The following is a 21431-nucleotide window of genomic DNA, read 5'->3' on the forward strand; positions in this document are numbered from 1 at the left end:
GGTAAAAAAGGCGAATGCCATTTTGGGCTGTATCAACAGGGGCATCACATCAAAATCTGCTGCAGAGGAAAGGACACACAGTAATGGGTTTAAACTACAAGTACAACGATATAGGCTAGATATCAGGAAAAAAATTTTCACAGTCAGAGTAGTTCAGCAGTGGAATAGGCTGCCTAAGGAGGTGGTGAGCTCCCCCTTACTGGCAGTCTTCAAGCAAAGGTTGGATACACACTTTTCTTGGATGCTTTAGGCTGATCCTGCATTGAGCAGGGGTTGGCCTGTATGGCCCCTTCCAACTCTGGGACTATTATATCTTGTGATTTTGATGTGATGCCCCTGTTGATACAGCCCAAAATGGCATTTGCCTTTTTTACTGCTGCATCACACTGCCTGCTCATGTTTAGTTTACAATCCACAAGTACCCCACAAGTGGATACACATTTTTCTTGGATGCTTTAGGGTAGTCAACCTGTGGTCCTTCAGATGTTCATGGACCACAATTCCCATGAGCCCCTTCCACCGTATGCTGGCAGGGGCTCATGGGAATTGTAGTCCAGTAACATCTGGAGGACCACAGGTTGACTACCCCTGCTTTAGGATGCTTTGGGCTGATCCTGCGTTGAGCAGGGGGTTGGACTAGATGGCCTGTATGGCCCCTTCCAACTCTATGAATCTAGGATTCTATGTGTACAGGATGATCCTGCGTTGAGCAGGGGGTTGGACTAGATGGCCTGTATGGCCCCTTCCAACTCTATGATTCTAGGATTCTATGTGTACAGGATGAATGGGACTTGTCTTGGCAGCAGTACGTCTGAAAAGAATCTGTGGGTCTTAGTAGACCATCTATTGAACATGAGTCAGCAGTGTGACTCAGTGGCTAAAAAGGCAAATGGGATTTTGGGCTGTATTTACAAAAGTATAGTGATCAGATCACACCAGGTGATGTTACCACTTTACTCTTCTCTGGTTAGACTGAACTTTGATCAGTTTTAGTCACCACAACTGAAGAAAAATCTACAGAAACTGGAGTGTGTCCCGAGAAGGGCTAAAAAGAACAAGTCATATGAGGAAAGTTTGGGGGAGCTTGGTCTGTTTAGCCTGGAGAGAAGACGACACAGAGGTTATATGATCATCATCTTCAAATACTTGAACGGCTGTCATATAGAAGATGGAGCAGAGTTATTTTCTGTTGACCCAGAGAGTTGGATCAGAACCAGTGGGTTGAAATTAATTCAAAAGAATTTTCGGCTAAACATCTGGAAGAAGTTCCAGACAGAGCGGTTCCTCAGTGGAACAGGCTTCCTCGGGAGGTGGTGGGTTCTCCTCCTTTGGAAGTTTTTAAGCAGAGGCTGGAGAGCCATCTGACTGAAATGCTAATTTAGGCAGATTGTGAGCGGGTGAGCAGGTTGTTGTGAATTCCTGCATTGTTCAGGGGGTTGGACTAGATGTCCCTGGAGGTCCCTTCTTATTCTATGATTTGATGCCAACTGATCCTGGAAAGCAGAGAAAGCATTGTCCTCCACTCGAAGTCATGCTGGGCAGGTTTAAGAAGAAGAATTTGCTGGGTGGGCACATCCTGGTGGGGATCCATCCTGTGCTTCCATAAAAGCTCCCTCGTGGTTTTTGTTTGGGATTTTGCTGCTCTCATTTTTGGTTCACGTTGAGATTATCAGGTCCTCCTTTTGAAGTGGGTCTGATGAATGAGATCCCTCCACTGGAATTGCTCCATAAATATTTGTGCACCCTTAACTGTACAATCCTTTCAAAGAGTTAGTTGCCCTTTGTATACCTCCTCCGGCTCTACAATGCCCTTTGAAAACCGGTTGACACTATATTAAATATCATCACTACAAAATAAGTTCCAAGTGGCATCATTATGAGTTCTGCCATCCCAAAAGGGTTAGCTCTGAATTCAGGAAAAGGACCGTTGTTCCTGAGCCATTTCAGAGGGTGTGCATGCACGGGTGGAGAGTCAGAAATGCTTTCCCAGTGAAGCATACCCAGCTTAAAGAGTTTTTAACTTTTTGCCTCCCCCTTCTGACATTGTAGAGTCCATTTAAACATATAATTTGGCTGTTCTATTTTTCATAGCATCTCCATCAAGAATACATTCATTTTTATTAGCATATAAAGTTATACAATGTAGCATCTGAGTGGATATCTTGCCTCTTAAAAATGAATATTGTAATCTGCTAAACAAACAAGAGGAAGTAGCAGAAGCTACACCGCCCACTCAACACCTGTGTTCTAGGAACAAAGTTGCAGGGCGGCCTAGCCTAATGCGGGGGGGGGGGGGGGCCTTCAATAAAAGCGGTCTTGTGGCTTTTTGGTTGGGATTCTGCTGCTCTCAGTTTTGGTTTACTTTGAGATTATCAGAATTTATCCACTGACATCTCAAATCTGGAGAGCTGGGTTTGATTCCCCGCTCCTCCTCCACATGCAGCCAGCTGGGTGACCTTGATAGTGCTGTTCTCATGTCTCATGAGCAGTTCCGTCAGAGCTCTCTCATCTCCATCTACCACAGGGTGTTTGTTGTAGGCAGAGCAAAGGAAGGCCATTGTTGGTCGCTTTGAGACTCCTGGCAGAGAAAAGTGGCATATAGGAACCAACTCCCCCTTCTTGATGAAGAGTTCTGGAGAAAAAAGATTGCACAACATATGTTATTTTAGTTGGTTCTAATAAAAGCTTTTGCATGACTCTTGTGGTTTCAGCCTTCAGTATTTAGTTCCTTTCATACTGATTTAGTAGGCCTTTCCCTTGTAAAGTGCTCTTTCCTTCTTCAAAACATTGTATAAATATTGATTATTTAGTTAATATTTGAAATCCCAGAGTGGCTTGACATATGTTATGTTAATAATTAGCTAATAGAAAGACGGAGGGGGGCTTTGAGTTTATTGACCTTTCTACCCAGCCAGGTTTCTACCTAGAGCAAGGTGAGTTTGAGGCTGAAATCAATCTCACTTTCTGACAGGTTGAGAACAAAGAGGGTGAAATGCAAGTGTGTGTGTGTGTGTGTGTGTGTGTGTGTAGACTTCATTTCGCTTTACGAGCCTCAAACAGTAGTGAAGACCTAGCTGTATTTGGGGTGGGAAAAGGTGTCTTATTTCATTTCTCTTTACATTGTACTATCTGATTCTGATTCCAAGAGTGCATCCTAAAACCCCACGTAATGGAGCTCTGTATAGACAGAGGGGGTTTTGTGTGCATTGAAGACCCCATGCGGATCCAGGTCTTGTGAGATTGCTGGAGGCCTGGGGGAGGGCCACAGACTGGATAGGCAATAGGGATGCCAGCCTCCGGGTGAGACCGGGGGGTTCCCCAGGATTGCAGGTCATCTCCAGAGTAGATCCCCTGGAGGAAACGGCTGCTTTGGAGGTGGGCTCCATTGCACGAGGCACCACTCCAACTTCTGCCCACTCCTGGCTAAACCCCCAAAGATGGGATGTATTTCCTACCCAGAACCACTAGGAAGCCCTGACATCACGGTAGGCTGGGCGAGGTGCAGAGGGTGTGGGGGGGGGAGCTGAAAAATGGGGGGAAGTACAGGGAAGATAAAGACAGGGGAGCAGGGAAAGTGGAGAAGGGGCCGGCAAGGCAGTGGGGGCCTTTGGGAAGGGATGGGGTTTTCCTGCCTTGTGAGCTTCGTTTGGGAATGGCTTGGGTGGCGTTTTGGGGTTGTAAATTGATTTGTATTGAGAGGTAACATTATGTGGCTTTAACAGTCCTTTTAAATATCTATAACATCTATTTCTAAAGATTAGATTTTTAATGTTTCACTTCCTTAAATGTTGTTTTCCATTCCTAATTTTTGAAGTACATGTACAGGTGATTTTTTTTTAATGTTTTTTTTTTATAATAATTTTATTGTTTATTATTATATAAAGCATTTACAGAGAAGTTGTAAAGAAAAAGCGACCAGTTGATATGGTTTGCCATCTCTTTTAACATAGATATTTAGTTCTCATCACATATTATTCCTAGTCTAGAAGTTTTTACCATTTTTCTTAGCCAAGTGATTGTTAATACATATGAGATGTTATAGGAATACATTCTGTTATTATCTTAAATGATATTAGGTCAGTCTCCTTCATAAATTGGCCCTGACCCAAGAATTACTACTGTTGTCTTGTTAATGCCTATAAAATATGGTTTGTCATCCTCTTTTGGCATACATATTAACATACATATTCAATTCCCATCGCATATTAATCCTGATCTAGGAGTTATTACCATCTTCCTTAACAAAGTAGTTGCTGATACAAAGGAGAGTATAATCTATTATAAGGATATATTCTATTATTGTCTTAAATGATATAAAGTCAGTTCCCTTCATATATTGGACCTGTCCTAAAGGTTGCTACTGCTATTTTTCTCCCAGGAAGCCAGGAGAATACTCCATTGTTCAGCTCATCTTTCAGGTGGTCGCAGAAAATGAAATTGTGTTTTTTTCCATAGTAGAGTGTTTCTGATTGTCCTTCTGTCAGGGCCAGAGAAATCTCTTACTTGATTCTTGCTTGTAATCGCCTTTGAGGGGGCTCTGAATCCTTTGTCAATCTGGATCTCTTCCTCTGGTCGCACAGAAATATCTCCTGATAGCTTCCTAGTTGCTGTCGCTTTTGAATAGACTCTTTTTATTTTGCTGATCCAAGTCATTTCCTGCTCTGAATAGACTTCCAGGTTTTTGGTACTTTCCTTCTGTGAATCTGTTTTCCCAGGTTCTTTAAAGATACTTTGGGTTTTTACATCTCTGGCACTCTCTCCCTCCAGTTGATTAGCTTCCAGACATTGAAGTTTCACTTGATTTACTGTTAGCTGAGCTGCGTCATCAGCTGGTCTCTCCGGACCTTGGGCTCCATCCAAAAGCTCCCCCTTAGTCCCACGAATTTCCTTTTCCAGCTTATTGACTGCTTTCAGTATCTCTGAGTTTCCTTTGCATAACAAATGGAAAAGCTGTGCCTTAGTTAATTCTTCCATAGTTCTAGGCAGTCACAAATGTTGTAGGTTCCAGCTTCTGTCAGCTTCTGCTCCTGTCGATCTGGTAAATGATGGTCTGGGAAGAACGTGAGGTCGGCTGGTCGTTTCAAGCTTGTAAAGTTGTTTGCGACAAAGACGCCATCGTGACCTTGAGCACAAGCCGCTATTAATCCAGGGAGGTCTTGCTATCTCCCTACGGATCTGTAGGACCCTCAGGTCACCGTTCCTGGTTCCTGGGGCGACCGGTGAGCAGATTTGCGTATCTGTTCAGGTCAGCCAGGTGCAGAAGCCCCTGACCCTCGGCATGGCTTAAGAGCTGAACAGAAGTCCAGCTTTCTTTATGGCGCCATCTTCAGTTCTCATGTACAGGTGATTATTGATGCACAGCTAATGCCGAGTTATATGGAACACATTGATGTATGGATCCAAAACATTGCAGGTAAATTAATTATATATATACTAGTAGCTAAGCCTGTTTTGTTCTGTAATGCCATGTGCGCTAGCTCATGGTTGGTGTGGGTTTAGTGACTCAGTTGGAAGCTGCCAACCCTAAGAGGGAAAGGGAAGGCGACTGTAAGCCTCTTTGAGCCTCCTTCGGGTAGAGAAAAGTGGCACATAAGAACCAACTTTTCTTCTTCTTCTTCAGTAATCTCAGGGCTCTCTCAGCCTCCCCTCCCTCACAGGGTGTCTGTTGTGGGGAGAGGAAAGGGAAGGCCATTGTAAGCCTCTTTGAGCCTCCTTCGGGTAGAGAAAAGCGGCATATAAGAACCAACTTTTCTTCAGTAAGTTTACAAAATCACCATCTCTGCCAAATGGCTATCCAGCTGCTGCTTAAAAACTTTTCTTTCTTTTCAGTAGCATGCCTACTGGATGGGGGATACGCTTCTAGGTAGCACTGTGTGTGAACGAGACCTTGGGGTACTTGTGGATTGTAAACTAAACATGAGCAGGCAGTGTGATGCAGCGGTAAAAAAGGCAAATGCCATTTTGGGCTGTATCAACAGAGCCATCACATCAAAATCACAAGATGTCATAGTCCCATTGTATACGGCACTGGTCAGACCACACCTGGAGTACTGTATGCAGTTCTGGAGGCCTCACTTCAAGAAGGACGTAGATAAAATTGAAAGGGTACAGAGGAGAGCGACGAAGATGATCTGGGGCCAAGGGAACAAGCCCTATGAAGATAGGTTGAGGGACTTGGGAATGTTCAGCCTGGAGAAAAGGAGGTTGAGAGGGGACATGATAGCCCTCTTTAAGTATTTGAAAGGTTGTCACTTGGAGGAGGGCAGGATGCTGTTTCTGCTGGCTGCAGAGGAGAGGACACGCAGTAATGGGTTTAAACTTCAAGTACAACGATATAGGCTAGATATCAGGAAAAAGTTTTTCACAGTCAGAGTAGTTCAGCAGTGGAATAGGCTGCCTAAGGAGGTGGTGAGCTCCCCCTCACTGGAAGTCTTCAAGCAAAGGTTGGATACACACTTTTCTTGGATGCTTTAGGATGCTTAGGGCTAATCCTGCGTTGAGCAGGGGGTTGGACTAGATGGCCTGTATGGCCCCTTCCAACTCTATGATTCTATGATTCTTCTTCTTCAGTAATCTCAGGGCTCTCTCAGCCTCCCCTCCCTCACAAGGTGTCTATGGTGGGGAGAGGAAAGGGAAGGCCATTGTAAGCCTCTTTGAGCCTCCTTCGGGTAGAGAAAAGCGGCATATAAGAACCAACTTTTCTTCTTCTTCTTCAGTAATCTCAGGGCTCTCTCAGCCTCCCCTCCCTCACAAGGTGTCTGTGGTGGGGAGAGGAAAGGGAAGGCCATTGTAAGCCTCTTTGAGCCTCCTTCGGGTAGAGAAAAGCGGCATATAAGAACCAGCTCTTCTTCTTCTCGTTTAGCCTAGAGAGAAGACAACTAAGAGATGATGTGATCACCGTTTTCAAATACTTGAGGGGCTCTCATAGAGAAGATGGAGCAGAATTGTTTTCTGTTGCCCCAGAAGGTTGGATTGGGGTGAAATTAATTCACAAGAATTGCCGGTTAAACATCCGGAAAAAATTCCTGACAGTTAGAGCGGTTTCTCAGTGGAACAGGCTTCCTTAGGAGGTGGTGCGTTCTCCTTCCTTGGAAGTTTTTAAGCAGCAGCTGGATAGCCATTTGGCAGAGATGGTGATTTTGTAAACTTAGGCAGATTGTGAGTGAGGAGGGGCAGAAGGGATTTTGTCACTGCTTTGCTCTTGTGGTCCTTTCTTCCACGCCCAGGGACATCTCCTACGGACTGACCAGGGATTGTTTTTTTGGGGGGTGGGGCACCATCTGGGCATGGAATTGGGGTCACTGTGGGTAGACAGGTAATTGTGAATTTCCTGCATTATGCTGGGTGCTGGACTAGATGATCTTGGAAGGACCTTCCCACTCCATGATTCTAAGATTCTCCCGCACTGGCATTAAGTAGTGTTTGGACAGATTCTTATCCTGGATGCTTGGCTGATCCTGCACTGAGCAGGGGGTTGGACTAGATGACCTGGATGGCCCCTTCCCACTCTAGGATTCTATGAGTCTAGTCCAGCAGTGGAATGGGCTGCCTGAGGAGGTGGGGAGCTCCCCCTCACTAGTGGTCTTCAACCAATGGCTGGACAGATACTTATCCTGGATGCTTTAAGCTGATCCTACACTAAGCAGGAGGTTGGACTAGATGGCCTCTATGGACATTCCCAGTCTAGGATCCTGTGTAAGCATTGAATGAAGTTCCATGCTTCAAGTTCATAGCTAAAAGAAATATGCTTTATGTGTGTGGTACAAACAAATTCACACTACCAAAAGTAATGAACTGAAACCATGGATAAAAATATAAGCAAAGGTCAAAGGAAATGAATGGCAGAATATTTGTGCCACTCTGTTGCCATAAGAAGGGTGAACTTTAATGCCTGCCAAGCCACCCCATGATCACTGGTTATGTCTGTCAAACCAGAAGCTGAGCTGGGATTGGAAATTGTATTAACTGTGGCTCATCTTTACTCTGGTTTCATGAGACATGTAATGGCTGACGGCTGAGTATACTCCCTGGAACGTCCCCTGTTGTAGTGCAGCCTGGCTCACTGCACTGGAGTTGGGGGGGGGGGAGGAGAGATTGCAAAGGCCAGAAAAGCAGCATTAGGGGAGGGAAATGAGGAGTTGAAATCTCAATCCCCTTTCCTCCCACACATTTGCTAAGGTGCCGTCCCCTCTCCGTGTCATCCTCTGGGAGGGGGTCCCCGGCCCAGGATCACCCCCTGCGTTTCACGGCAGATGGGGAAATCTGAAGCTCTGCCCCCCCCCCCCCGGCCTTTAGTTTCATGCCGTGTCTGAACTGAGGCCAGAACGTCCCTGGCCAGGAAACCTGAACTGCTTGCATAATCATGCAGGGAGGCAGAAGGATTTCCATGAAGGCCACCAGAACCCAGCAGGATAGAAAACTGGAGGGGGGGAGGGGGAGAGAATCCAGCCCCCAGCGGCTCCCTGGTCAGTTTCACTCGCTTGTGAATCAAGCACAAAATGCAGCACGATCCCCCTGAGCAGAGCTGCCTGGCCCAGCCCCACTGGGGGGACACTCCGCAGGAGGGCTCTACAAGCTATAAATAGGCACCTGAGACATAAAATGCCACTTACTACGTTTGAAGTATAAATATTTAAAAGAAGAACTTTGGGTAGCAACAAGAATAATTTTACATTTGAGCACAAAAGCGTGCAGAGAAAAGTAGACACCACACTTTGCCTTATTTCCTTACTTGGTGTGGCTTCTGATAAGCTTTTACTGCAAGAAGGTTGTCGGGATTATTTTTTCTGAGGGTTAAGAATGCCATTTCTCACCTTACTTTTCAGCCAAAGATGGACTTCCGGAGTGGTCCACATCAATTTAGAAACATAAAGGAATCATAGAATCACAGAATAATGGAGTGGGAAGGGACCTCCTGGATCATCTAGTCCAACCCCCTGCACTATGCAGGACACTCACATCCCAATCACTCATCCATGGTCACCTGCCACCCTCTTGAGCGTTCACAGAATCAGTCTCTCCGTCAGATGGCTGTCCAGCCTCTGTTTAAAACTCTCCAAAAATGGAGATCCCACCACCTCCCGAGGAAGCCAGCTCCACTGAGGAACCGCTCTGACTGTCAGGAACTTCTTCCAGATGTTGAGACGGAATTTCATTTGCATTAATTTCATCCCATTGGTTCTGGTCCATCCCTGCGGGGCAAGAGAGAACAACTCTACTCCATACTCTATATGGCACCCTTTTAAATAAAATAAATAAAATAAAATAAATAAAAATGATTTGGATTTTTATACTGCCCGTTCTTTACAGCTCTCGGTGGCTATCAGATCCCCTCTCAGTCGTCTCCTTTCCAGGTTAAACAGACCAAGCTCCCCCAACCTTTCCTCATACGACTTGGCCGCGAAACTCCTCACCGTCTTTGTTGCCCTCCTCTGGACATGCTCCAGATTGTCTGTTTCTCTGTTCCAGCTCAGGCAGCCTTGCTAAGGGAGACCTGGGCCCAGGCAGGATGGACAGACACCTGGCTATTCTGGTCCTAGGAAAGACAACTGGTCACTGGGAAGTTGGGGTACTCAGTTGGGTTGGGATCCTAGTATATTGTAGGGATGCCTGGCTACTGCCCCTTCTTTTTCTCTTAATATTTTTAAAAAGGTTCACTATACACATCTGGAACCACTTTTTAAGTGGCATCATATTTGGTCAAGGTCCTTGGGGGCAGAGAGTGGGCGGGGCCGGTCCAATTGAGCCCTCACCCGTGAGTTCTAGCCTCCCACCCTGCCCCTTGCCAACCACCCCACAGGGCTTCCCCGGGCCTGTGGAGCGCACCTGCTGCCTCCCTGGGGGGCCGAGTGTGCTTGGCGCCAGGGGGTGGCCTTTCAAAGCCCGTTCTTACAAATGGGCTTTGAAACCTAGTATAAAAATAAAGCACACCAGAAAAACACAACAGAACAAAATCAACCAAGAAAGGATATAACAATAAACTATCAGAAAACAGTATTTTTTTGACCAGTAAAGAAAGACATAAAAGGCATCCTTATCCATGGTTCCTCTATATAGTTGTGAAACGGTCCTGTAGGAGGAGTGTATCCCAGGTGTCCAAGTTGAATACAGGCCAATCAGGGTGCAGCCAGCCCAGATGGCCACACCCTAATTGGGCCAGCCACTACGCTCACCTCCCTCACAGGGGGCCTATTATGGGGAAAGGAAGATAAGGCAATTTTAAACTGCTTAGAGACACCTGAGGCCTGCTGGGTGAATGGGGACCATTCCCAGTTCTCTCAGAGCAGTCAGCCCCACTTCCCTCATAGGGTATCTGTCATGGGGAGAGGAAGGGAAGGCGGTTTAAACTGCTTTGAGACACCTGAGGCCTGCTGGGTGACTGTGGGCCTTTCCAGTTCTCTCTGACCTTTCAGCCCCACTTCTCTCAAAGGGTGTCTGTTATGGGGAGAGCTAAGAGACACCTGAGGCCTGCGGGGTGACTGTGGGCCATTCCCAGTTCGCTCAGACCTCTCACAGCCCCACATCTGTCACAGGTTGCCTATTGTGGGGCTTTATGCTCTGCGGGTGAGAATCTTTTGGTCGTTTCCGGCCCAAGGGAAGTGCACCTAGCCTCAACCAGGGCCTGGGCCTTTTCAGTCCTGGCCCCTACCTGGTGGAATGAGCTCCCAGGTGAGCTGCAGGCCCTGTGGGATTTGTCAGCTTTCCACAGGGCCTGTAAAATGGAGCTCTTCCACCAGGTCTGTGGCTGAGGCTGGGGTTGGCGAGGTAGATCTGCTGCCCCCCTGGGCCTCCGGGCTCGGAATGAACATCATCGGACCACCTTCTTCAAACCCCCCCCCCCCAGCAACAGGGATTAGGAATGGGTTTTCTCCGCCATCTTGGGAGTATTTTAATTTTTAACGGGTGTTTTAACAGGGTTTTTCTTAGACATTGTGACCCGCCACGAGCCGTTTAGGGAGTGGCAGGAAATAAATCTAAATATAATGATGATGATGATGATGATGATGATAAAGGTGTTTGCAAACTGCTTTGTGACTCCTTTTGGTAGTAAACAGCAGGGTACAAAAATCCATCTCTTCTTTTAAGGGGCAACAGTGAAAGAAGCATGTGGGCACAGAATGTTGTAAACAGTAGCAAAATGGAGACAGAAGGAGTAGGGCCACAGAACTGGGAGGAATTGGTTGCCATGTAATCTTCCCCTAAGAAGAGTCTCCAGTCTGATTTTCCCTTCACATATCTGAGGACATGGCTCTGGAAAGCTCATCTGTAACCACTATGCCAAAATTCCCAAAGGTCAATCCTCTCACACACTCAGCGAACATTCCACACCACAGGTTCTTGACACCCATTTCTCCACACCCATGCCCTCATTTGCCACCACAACCTCCCACACAACACACACATTCAACCCCATGCCCTTAGAGACTGGACAACTCCTCCCCTTCTCTTCCCACTGCCAAGTTCTATCTTCATCACTCTATTCCTATTTCTTCCTCCCTCTCTGCTATTTTCCTCCCCCCCCCCCCGCTAGCACCCATTGTATCAGCTACAACAGGCTTTAATACTAGTAAATATATAAAAGACAGAACCAGAAACCATTCCAATAATCAGTCGATTCTTGAGCAGCTGGAACAGACAGCTGTGATTTCGAAGACTCAGCATGGGTTTCGCAAGAACAAGTCATGTCAGAACAACCTTATCTCTTTTTTTGAGAAAGTGACTACCTTGCTGGATCAGGGGAATATAGTTTATCTGGATTTCAGTAAAGCTTTTGATAAGGTTCCACAAGATATTCTTGTTGACAAGTTGGTAAAATGCAGTATGGATCCTAATTCTGTCAGGTGGATCGATAACTGGTTGACAAATCGTACCCAGAGGGTACTTTTTATTGGTTCAGCATTGTCTTGTAAAAGACTGACAAGTGGAGCACCCCAAGGATCTGTCCTGGAGCCTGTGTTGTTCAACATATTTATACATGGGATAAGGGAATAGAGGGGTTACTTATTAAATTTGCAGAAGATACTAAACTAGGAGGGTTAGCAAACAAAACAGAAGACAGAAACAGAATAAAGGAGGCAATAGGCCCGCTGTTAGGTGCAGATGGACAAACTCTAATGGAAGATGCAGAGAAAGCAGAAAGGCTCAGCGCCTATTTTACATCTGTTTTTTCCCACAGGTCAAAGGGTTTAGGCACATCTAGAGATGGCAGTAGCCAAAGGATAGTGTCTGGGTGGCAGGTTGACATGGATAGAGAGGTTGTCAAGAGGCATTTAGCTGCACTGGATGAGTTCAAATCCCCTGGTCTGGATGAAATGCACCCGAGAGTACTCAAAGAACTTTCCAGGGAACTTGCACAGCCCTTGTCCATCATCTTCGGGACCTCTTTAAGGACTGGAGATGTCCCGGAGGACTGGAAGAGAGCAAATGTTATTCTGATCTTCAAAAAAGGGAGGAAGGATGACCCGGGAAACTACAGACCAGTGAGTCTGACCTCTGTTGTGGGGAAGATAATGGAGCAGATATTAAAGGGAGCAATCTGCAAACATCTGGAGGACAATTTGGTGATCCAAGGAAGTCAGCATGGATTTGTCTCCAACAGGTCCTGTCAGACCAACCTGGTTTCCTTTTTTGACCAAGTAACAGGTTTGCTGGATCGTGGAAATTCGGTTGATGTCATTTACTTTGATTTTAGTAAAGCTTTTGATAAGGTTCCCCATGATGTTCGGATGGATAAATTGAAGGACTGCAATCTGGATTTTCAGATAGTCAGGTGGATAGGGAATTGGTTAGAGAACCGCACTCAAAGAGTTGTTGTCAATGGTGTTTCATCAGACTGGAGAGAGGTGAGTAGAGGGATACCTCAGGGCCCGGTGCATGGCCCAGTACTTTTTAACATATTTATTAATGATCTAGATGAGGGGGTGGAGGGACTACTCATCAAGTTTGCAGATGACACCGAATTGGGAGGACTGGCAAATACTCCGGAAGATAGAGACAGAGTTCAACGAGATCTGAACACAATGGAAAAATGGGCAAATGAGAACAAGATGCAATTTAGTAAAGATAAGTATAAAGTTCTGCATCTGGGTCAGAAAAATGAAAAGCATGCCTACTGGATGGGGGATACATTTCTAGGTAACACTGTGTGAATGAGACTTTAGGGTACTTGTGGATTGTAAACTAAACATGAGCAGACAGTGTGATGCAGTGGTAAAAAAGGCGAATGCCATTTGGGGCTGTATCAACAGGGGCATCACATCAAAATCACAAGATGTCATAGTCCCATTGTATACGGCACTGGTCAGACCACACCTGGAGTACTGTGTGCAGGTCTGGAGGCCTCACTTCAAGAAGGATGTAGATAAAATTGAAAGGTTACAGAGGAGAGCGACGAAGATGATCTGGGGCCAAGGGACCAATGAAGATAGGTTGAGGGACTTGGGAATGTTCAGCCTGGAGAAAAGGAGGTTGAGAGGGGACATGATAGCCCTCTTTAAGTATTTGAAAGGGTGTCGGAGGAGGGCAGGATGCTGTTTACATTGGCTACAGAGGAGAGGACACGCAGCAATAGGTTTAAACTACAAGTACAACGATATAGGCTAGATATCAGGGAAAATTTTCACAGTCAGAGTAGTTCAGCAGTGGAATAGGCTGCCTAAGGAGGTGGTGAGCTCCCCCTCACTGGCAGTCTTCAAGCAAAGGTTGGATACACACTTTTCTTGGATGCTTTAGGACGCTTAGGGCTGATCCTGTGTAGAGCAGTGGGTTGGACTAGATGGCCTGTATGGCCCCTTCCAATTCTATGATTCTATGATTCTATAATATAGGATGATCTAGATAGGCTTGAGAAGTGGGCTAAATTGAATAAAATGAAGTTAGAATCATAGAGTAATAGAGTTGGAAGGGACCTCATGGGTCATCTGGTCCAAGCCACAGCACTATGCAGGACACTCACATCCTGAAGAAGGGATGTCTGAATCATTGGTTGTGCCATGGATATCCACTCTTGAGAAAAAACGTTGCTCATATGGTCTATCCAAACAGTTAATACTGTCTCTGGGTTTCAACCGAGGAAAGGAAATGATAAAACAAAGAATCCTAGATATCCATCGTCAACAGGATTTCAATCAAGTAAAAAATCAAGTTTTTTTTCCAATGCCTCCACTTAATTATTTGAGGCCATTACCTTATTTATCTAATCTTGTTTTCCTATAACATAGGAGATCATTTACTCTCTTACGATATAACATGCTCCCATCCGCGTTTAGGGAAGGCTTATTAAAAAAAAACAAAACATCTGTGATCATTTATGCTTCTGCCAGGATGGGAGCATTGAGACATCTGAGCATGCATTATTCCAATGTAGGCTATACGATCAATTCAGGGGAGAACTTATACCTTCCCTACAGAATAAGCCCAACTCAGAGGCAATCAAAGACATGTTGTCAGACAAAAGCACAGAAATAACTTCTGTTGTGGCCAGATTTGGTTGGAGAGCAATCAAAACAAGGAAGAGCCAGGTGGATTTGGAGCAACTTAGGTAGAGATAGTCTGAATTGCTTCAGATAATGCTTGTGAGTTTTAAAATTAGAATGATTCTTATAGCTGGAATGTTTTTAAATTTTATACTATTTTAATTATCAACTAGCAAGAAAGCCCATTGCAACCAGGAATGCAATGGGCGCTAGGACCCAGGGGACACCAGGAGGTGCTTTTTTTTTCTGCTGCGTGGAGCTGTGAAAGGCTCCTACAGGGTTTTTTTTTTTCTGCTGCTTGGAGCTGGGAAAGGCTCCTACAGGGTTTTGTTTTCTGCTGCTTGGATCTGCGAAAGGCTCCTACAGGGTTTTTTTTTCTGCTGCTTGGAGCTGTGAAAGGCTCCTGCAGGGTTTTTTTTTTCTGCTAGCTCTCGTGGGCGTGCCGGCTTGGAGCTCCTACAGGGGTTTTTTTTCCTGCTGCTTGGAGCTGGGAAAGGCTCCTTCAGGGTTTTGTTTTCTGCTGCTTGGAGCTGCGAAAGGCTCCTACAGGGTTTTTTTTTTCTGCTGCTTGGAGCTGTGAAAGGCTCCTGCAGGGTTTTTTTTTTCTGCTGCCTCTCGTGGGCGAGCTCCTACAGGGGTTTTTTTTCCTGCTGCTTGGAGCTGGGAAAGGCTCCTTCAGGGTTTTGTTTTCTGCTGCTTGGATCTGCGAAAGGCTCCTACAGGGTTTTTTTTTCTGCTGCTTGGAGCTGGGAAAGGCTCCTTCTGGGTTTTGTTTTCTGCTGCTTGGATCTGCGAAAGGCTCCTACAGGGTTTTTTTTTCTGCTGCTTGGAGCTGGGAAAGGCTCCTTCAGGGTTTTGTTTTCTGCTGCTTGGATCTGCGAAAGGCTCCTACAGGGTTTTTTTTTCTGCTGCTTGGAGCTGTGAAAGGCTCCTACAGGGTTTTTTTTTTTCTGCTGCCTCTCGTGGGCGTGCCGGCTTGGAGCTCCTTCAGGGTTTTTTTTTTTCTGCTGCTTGGAGCTGGGAAAGGCTCCTACAGGGTTTTTTTTTTCTGCTGCCTCTCGTGGGCGTGCCGGCTTGGAGCTCCTTCAGGGTTTTTTTTTTCTGCTGCTTGGAGCTGCGAAAGGCTCCTACAGGGTTTTTTTTTTTCTGCTGCCTCTCGTCGGCGCGGCGGCTTGGAGCTCCTACAGGGGTTTTTTTCTCTGCTGCCTCTCGTCGCGCTAGCGGCGAAAGGCTCCTCCGGGGGTGTTTCTTTTTTTTCTGCAGCTTCTCGGCGGCTGGAGTCTTGTGTTGTGTTTGCGGCGGGGGCTTCCTTGGGGCCGGCCTGACGCGGTGAGAGACGCTTCGCGCCTCTCATCACGTCAGGCCGGGAGCAACTGCGAGCCGCGCTGAGCGCGGCTCGCAGTTGCTGGAGCTGGGAATCGGAGGGACCAATCGGCAGGCGCTTCGCGCCTGCCGTTTGGTCCCTCCGGTTGTCTGTCATGAGGAAGGGTCCAATCCGGACCCTTCCTCATCCCGGACACATCCCGCCCCAGAACCCCTTACTGTTTTATTTAGTCCGTGGCGCCCGCGGCGCCACGGGCGGTGTACAGATGATTCTTTTATTTACTTTGTTAAAGCCAGATGTTTTTATGTATTTTGTAATTTGACTACTGGTCTATTACTGTAATAATAAAGACTTGACTTAGAATCATAGGGGCCATACAGGCCATCTAGTCCAACCCCCTGCTCAACACAAGATCAGCCCAAAGCATCCTAAAGCACCCAAGAAGAATCATAGAGTTGGAAGGGGCCATACAGGCCATCTAGTCCAACCCCCTGCTCAACACAAGATCAGCCCAAAGCATCCTAAAGCACCCAAGAAGAATCATAGAGTTGGAAGGGGCCATACTGGCCATCTAGTCCAACCCCATGCTCAACGCAGGATTAGCACTAAGCATCCTAAAGCACCCAAGAAAAGTATGTATCCAAACTTTGCTTGAAGACAGCCAGTGAGGGGGAGCTCACCACCTCCTTAGGCAGCCTATTCCACTGCTGAACTACTCTGACTGTGAAAAGTTTTTTTCCTGATATCCAGCCCATATCGTTGTACTTGTAGTTTAAACCCATTACTGCGTGTCCTCTCCTCTGCAGCCAACAGGAACAGCATCCTGCCCTGCTCCAAGTGACAACCTTTCAAATACTTAAAGAGGGCTATCATGTCCCCTCCCAACCTCCTCTTCTCCAGGCTGAACATTCCTTTTGACACTCACATCCCAATCGCTCATCTACTGTAACCTGCCACCCCTTTGCCTTCACAGAATCAGCCTCTCCGTCAGATGGCTATCTAGCCTGTTTAAAAATTTCTACAGATGGAGAACCCACCACCTCCTGAGGAAGCCTGTTCCGCTGAGAAACTGCTCTGTCAGGAACTTCTTCCTGATGTTGAGACGGAATTTCTTTTTAATTGATTTCATCCCATTGGTTCTGGTCCATCCCTCTGGGGCAAGAGAGAACAATTCTGCTGCGTCCTCTACATAGCACCTTTTTAAGTACTTGAAGATGATTATCAGATCCCCTCTCAGCCGTCTCCTCTCCAGGCTAAACAGACCAAGCTCCCCCAACCTTCCTTCATTCGTCTTGGTCTCCAAACCCCTCACCATCTTTGTTGCCCTCCTCTGGACACGTTCCAGTTTGTCTACATCCCTCTTCAACTGGGGTGCCCAAAACTGAACACAGTACTCCAAGTGAGGCTTTAACATAGCAGAGTAAAGCGGTACCATCACCTCCCGTGAACTGGACACTATACTCCGTTTGATACACCCCAAAACCCCATTTGCCTTCTTTGCCACCAAGTCACACTGCTGACTTATGTTCAATACATGGTCTACTGAGACTCCTCAGAGTGGCGCAGAGTGGTAAGGCAGCAGGCATGCAGTCTGAAAGCTGTGCCTATGAGGCTGGGAGTTCAGTCCCAGCACCCGGCTCAAGGTTGACTCAGCCTTCCATCCTTCTGAGGTCGGTAAAATGAGTACTCAGCTTGCTGGGGGATAAACGGTAATGACTGGGGAAGGCACTGGCAAACCACCCCATATTGAGCCTGCCATGAAAATGCTGGAAGGCATGACCCAGTGCTTGCACAGGGGATACCTTTACCCTTTTTTTATATTGTTGTATTTGTTTTTTTCCTAACTAACTGCAGAACTTTATCCTTATTTAATTTCATTTTATTCAGTTTAGTCCACTTCTCGAGCCTGTATTCTGTTGCTGTCTTCTGGTGTGTTTGCTGCCCCTCCCAGTTTAGTATCATCTGCAAATTTAATAAGTATCCCCTCTAATCCCTCATCCAAATCATTTATAAATATGTTGAACAACACAGGCCCCAGGACAGACCCTTGGGGTCCTCCACTTGTACTCTTTTCCAAGAAGATGCTAAACCATTTGATTTGTCAACCAGTTATCCTTTCTACATGAAATTATTGAATTCATTTCAAAGCAATATATCATCATCATCATCATCATCATCATCTTCATCATCATTTTTTATATTTGTTACCCTTCGCTATCAGTGAACCATCTTGCAGCGGGTTACAGAATAAAATCCCACATAAAACTATCATTATGGCCCCATTAAAATATAAACCTTGGTGGCAAAAAAAATCTATCCTCCCACCCCCACAACAACTAACCCCCTCTCAGTGCACCATGGAGGAAGTCTATGCATGCCGATAGTTTGCAGCAGGCAATGGTCTAGCCTGATGCCATCTCCCTCCTAGAGGGGCCCATGATCTTTAATGCCACTGTTGTTGCTGTTAGCTGCAAAGTTGTGTCCGACCCATTGCGACCCCATGGACAATGATCCTCCGGGCCCTCCTGTCCTCTACCATTCCCCTGAATCCATTTAAGTTTGCACCGATTGCTTCAGTGACTCCATCCAGCCACCTCATTCTCTGTCGTCCCCTTCTTCTTTTGCCCTCGATCGCTCCCAGCATTAGGCTCTTCTCCAGGGAGTCCTTCCTTCTCATGAGGTGGCCAAAGTATTTGAGTTTCATCTTCAGGATCTGGCCTTCTAAAGAGCAGTCAGGGCTGATCTCCTCTAGGACTGACCGGTTTGTTCGCCTTGCAGTCCAAGGGACTCGCAAGAGTCTTCTCCAGCACCACAGTTCAAAAGCCTCAATTCTTTGACGCTCGGCCTTCCTTATGGTCCAACTTTCGCAGCCATACATTACAACTGGGAATACCACAGACTTGACTAGACGCACTTTTGTTGGCAGGGTGATGTCTCTGCTTTTTAGGATGCTGTCTAGATTTGCCATAGCTTTCCTTCCCAGGAGCAAGCGTCTTTTAATTTCTTTTCTGCAGTCCCTACCTGCAGTGATTTTGGAGCCCAGGAAAATAAAATCTGTCACTATCTCCATTTCTTCCCCATCTATTTGCCAGGACTTGAGAGGGCCGTATGCCATGATCTTTGTTTTCTTGATGTTGAGTTTCAAGCCAACTTTCATACTCTCCTCCTTCACCTGCATCAACAGGCTCTTTAGTTCCTCTTCACTTTCTGCCCTTAGAGTGGTATCATCTGCATACCTGAGTTGTTGATATTTCTTCCTGCAATCTTGATCCCAATTTTTGACTCCTCTAACCCCGCCTTTCTCATGATGTGCTCTGCATATAAGTTAAATAGGCAAGGTGACAGTATACAGCCTTGTTAAACTCCTTTCTCAATTTTGAACCAATCAGTGATTCAATGCCCGGTTCTCACTGTTGCTTCTTGACCTGCATATAGGTTTCTCAAGAGAAAAATAATATGCTCTGGTATTCCCATCTCTTTAAGAACTAGCCACAATTTGTTGTGCTCCACACAATCAAAGGCTTTAGTCAATGAAGCAGAAGTAGACGTTCATCTGGAACTCCCTAGCAATAAGATGCTGCTGCTTCTTCACTGCAAGTCTTCTGCCACACTCGCCCTAGTTGTCGCACTTCCCTCTTCCTCTCCCAAAGCTCCCCATGGAGCGTGTTTGAGGCGAGGGCGGAGAGGACGTCCGGGGCGATCTCATCTATGGCGGCCAAAAGGCGGGACTGCCAGTCCTCCACTGGGGCCATCAATGAGTCACCAGTCACCCTCAGTCTCCGCGGGTGGGCTAAAATGTGCCACTTGCCCAAATAGGGGAGAGGGTGGAATCTTGAGCTGAGCCTTTAGAGCCTAGTGGTCTGAACGTGGGATGACAGATGCCACTACCAAATCCACCTCTATCCCAGCATGGAAGATCAAATCGAGGTAGTGGCCGGCCTGATGGGTAGGACACTTAACAAACTGCAGAGCACCAGTGTCATAGAATCATAGAATCATAGAATCATAGAGTTGGAAGGGGCCATACAGGCCATCTAGTCCAACCCCATGCTCAACGCAGGATTAGCCCTAAGCATCCTAAAGCATCCAAGAAAAGTGTGTATCCAACCTTTGCTTGAAGACTGCCAGTGAGGGGGAGCTCACCACCTCCTTAAGCAGCCTATTCCACTGCTGAACTACTCTGGCTGTGAAAAACTTTTTCCTGATATCTAGCCTATATCGTTGTACTTGAAGTTTAAACCCATTACTGCTTGTCCTCTCCTTTGCAGCCAACGAAAACAGCATCCTGCCCTCCTCCAAGTGACAACCTTTCAAATACTTAAAGAGGGCTATCATGTCCCCTCTCAACCTCCTTTTCTCCAGGCTGAACATTCCCAAGTCCCTCAACCTATCTTCATAGGGCTTGGTCCCTTGGCCCCAGATCATCTTCGTCGCTCTCCTCTGAACCCTTTCAATTTTATCGACGTCCTTCTTGAAGTGAGGCCTCCAGAACTGCACACAGTACTCCAGGTGTGGTCTGACCAGTGCTGTATACAATGGGACTATGACATCTTGTGATTTTGATGTGATGTCTCTGTTGATACAGTCCAAAATGGCATTTGCCTTTTTTACCGCTGCATCACACTGCCTGCTCATGTTTAGTTTACAATCCACAAGTACCCCAAGGTCTCGTTCACACACAGTGTTACCTAGAAGTGTATCCCCCATCCAGTAGGCATGTTTTTCATTTTTCTGACCCAGATGCAGAACTTTACACTTATCTTTATTAAATTGCATCTTGTTCTCATTTGCCCATTTTTCCATTGTGTTCAGATCTCGTTGAACTCTGTCTCTATCTTCCGGAGTATTTGCCAGTCCTCCCAATTTGGTGTCATCTGCAAACTTGATGAGTAGTCCCTCCATCCCCTCATCTAGATCATTAATAAATATGTTAAAAATACCGGGCCGAGCACCGAGCCCTGAGGTACCCCACTACTCACCTCCCTCCAGTCTGATGAAACACCATTGACAACAACTCTTTGAGTGCGGTTCTCTAACCAATTCCCTATCCACCTGACTATCTGAAAATCCAGATTGCAGTCCTTCAACTTATCCATCAGAACATCATGGGGAACCTTGTCAAAAGCTTTACTAAAATCCAAGTAAATGACATCAACCGAATTTCCCCGATCCAGCAAACCTGTTACTTGGTCAAAAAAGGAAACTAGGTTAGTCTCGCAGGACCTGTTGGAGACAAATCCATGCTGACTTCCTTGGATCACCAAATTGTCCTCCAGGTGTTTGCAGATCGCTCCCTTTAATATCTGCTCCATTATCTTCCCCACAACAGAGGTCAGACTCACTGGTCTGTAGTTTCCCGGGTCATCCCTCCTCCCTTTTTTGAAGATCGGAATAACGTTTGCTCTCTTCCAGTCCTCTGGGACATCTCCAGTCGTTAAAGAGGTCCCGAAGATGATGGACAAGGGCTGTGCAAGTTTTCTGGAAAGTTCTTTGAGTACTCTCGGGTGCATATCATCCGGCCCAGGGGATTTGAACTCATCCAGTGCAGCTAAATGCCTCTCGACAACCTCTCTATCCATGTTAACCTGCCACCCAGACACTATCCTTTGGCTACGGCCATCTCTAGATGTGCC

At 46.4% G+C, this 21431-nt stretch overlaps 1 protein-coding gene across 5 annotated transcripts in view; it reads left to right on the top strand.

Annotated features, from left to right (window-relative positions):
- Positions 1-21431, top strand: part of RAP1GAP2 (RAP1 GTPase activating protein 2) — a 189445-nt gene that overhangs the window by 57145 nt on the left and 110869 nt on the right. Inside the window, exon 1 of one of the 5 annotated variants that reach the window (XM_077312248.1) lies at positions 2899-2933. The exons of 2 other annotated variants lie outside the window; for them this stretch is intronic. The gene's annotated coding sequence lies outside the window, so the exon portion shown is untranslated. Of the gene's footprint in view, positions 1-2898; positions 2934-3121; positions 3486-21431 lie in introns of those variants that run through there. 2 more of the 5 variants (XM_077312250.1, XM_077312247.1) reach the window with 2 other exon arrangements.

This window comes from Paroedura picta, chromosome 15 (genome assembly GCF_049243985.1).
Source record: "Paroedura picta isolate Pp20150507F chromosome 15, Ppicta_v3.0, whole genome shotgun sequence".
Taxonomy (NCBI): Eukaryota; Metazoa; Chordata; class Lepidosauria; order Squamata; family Gekkonidae; genus Paroedura; species Paroedura picta.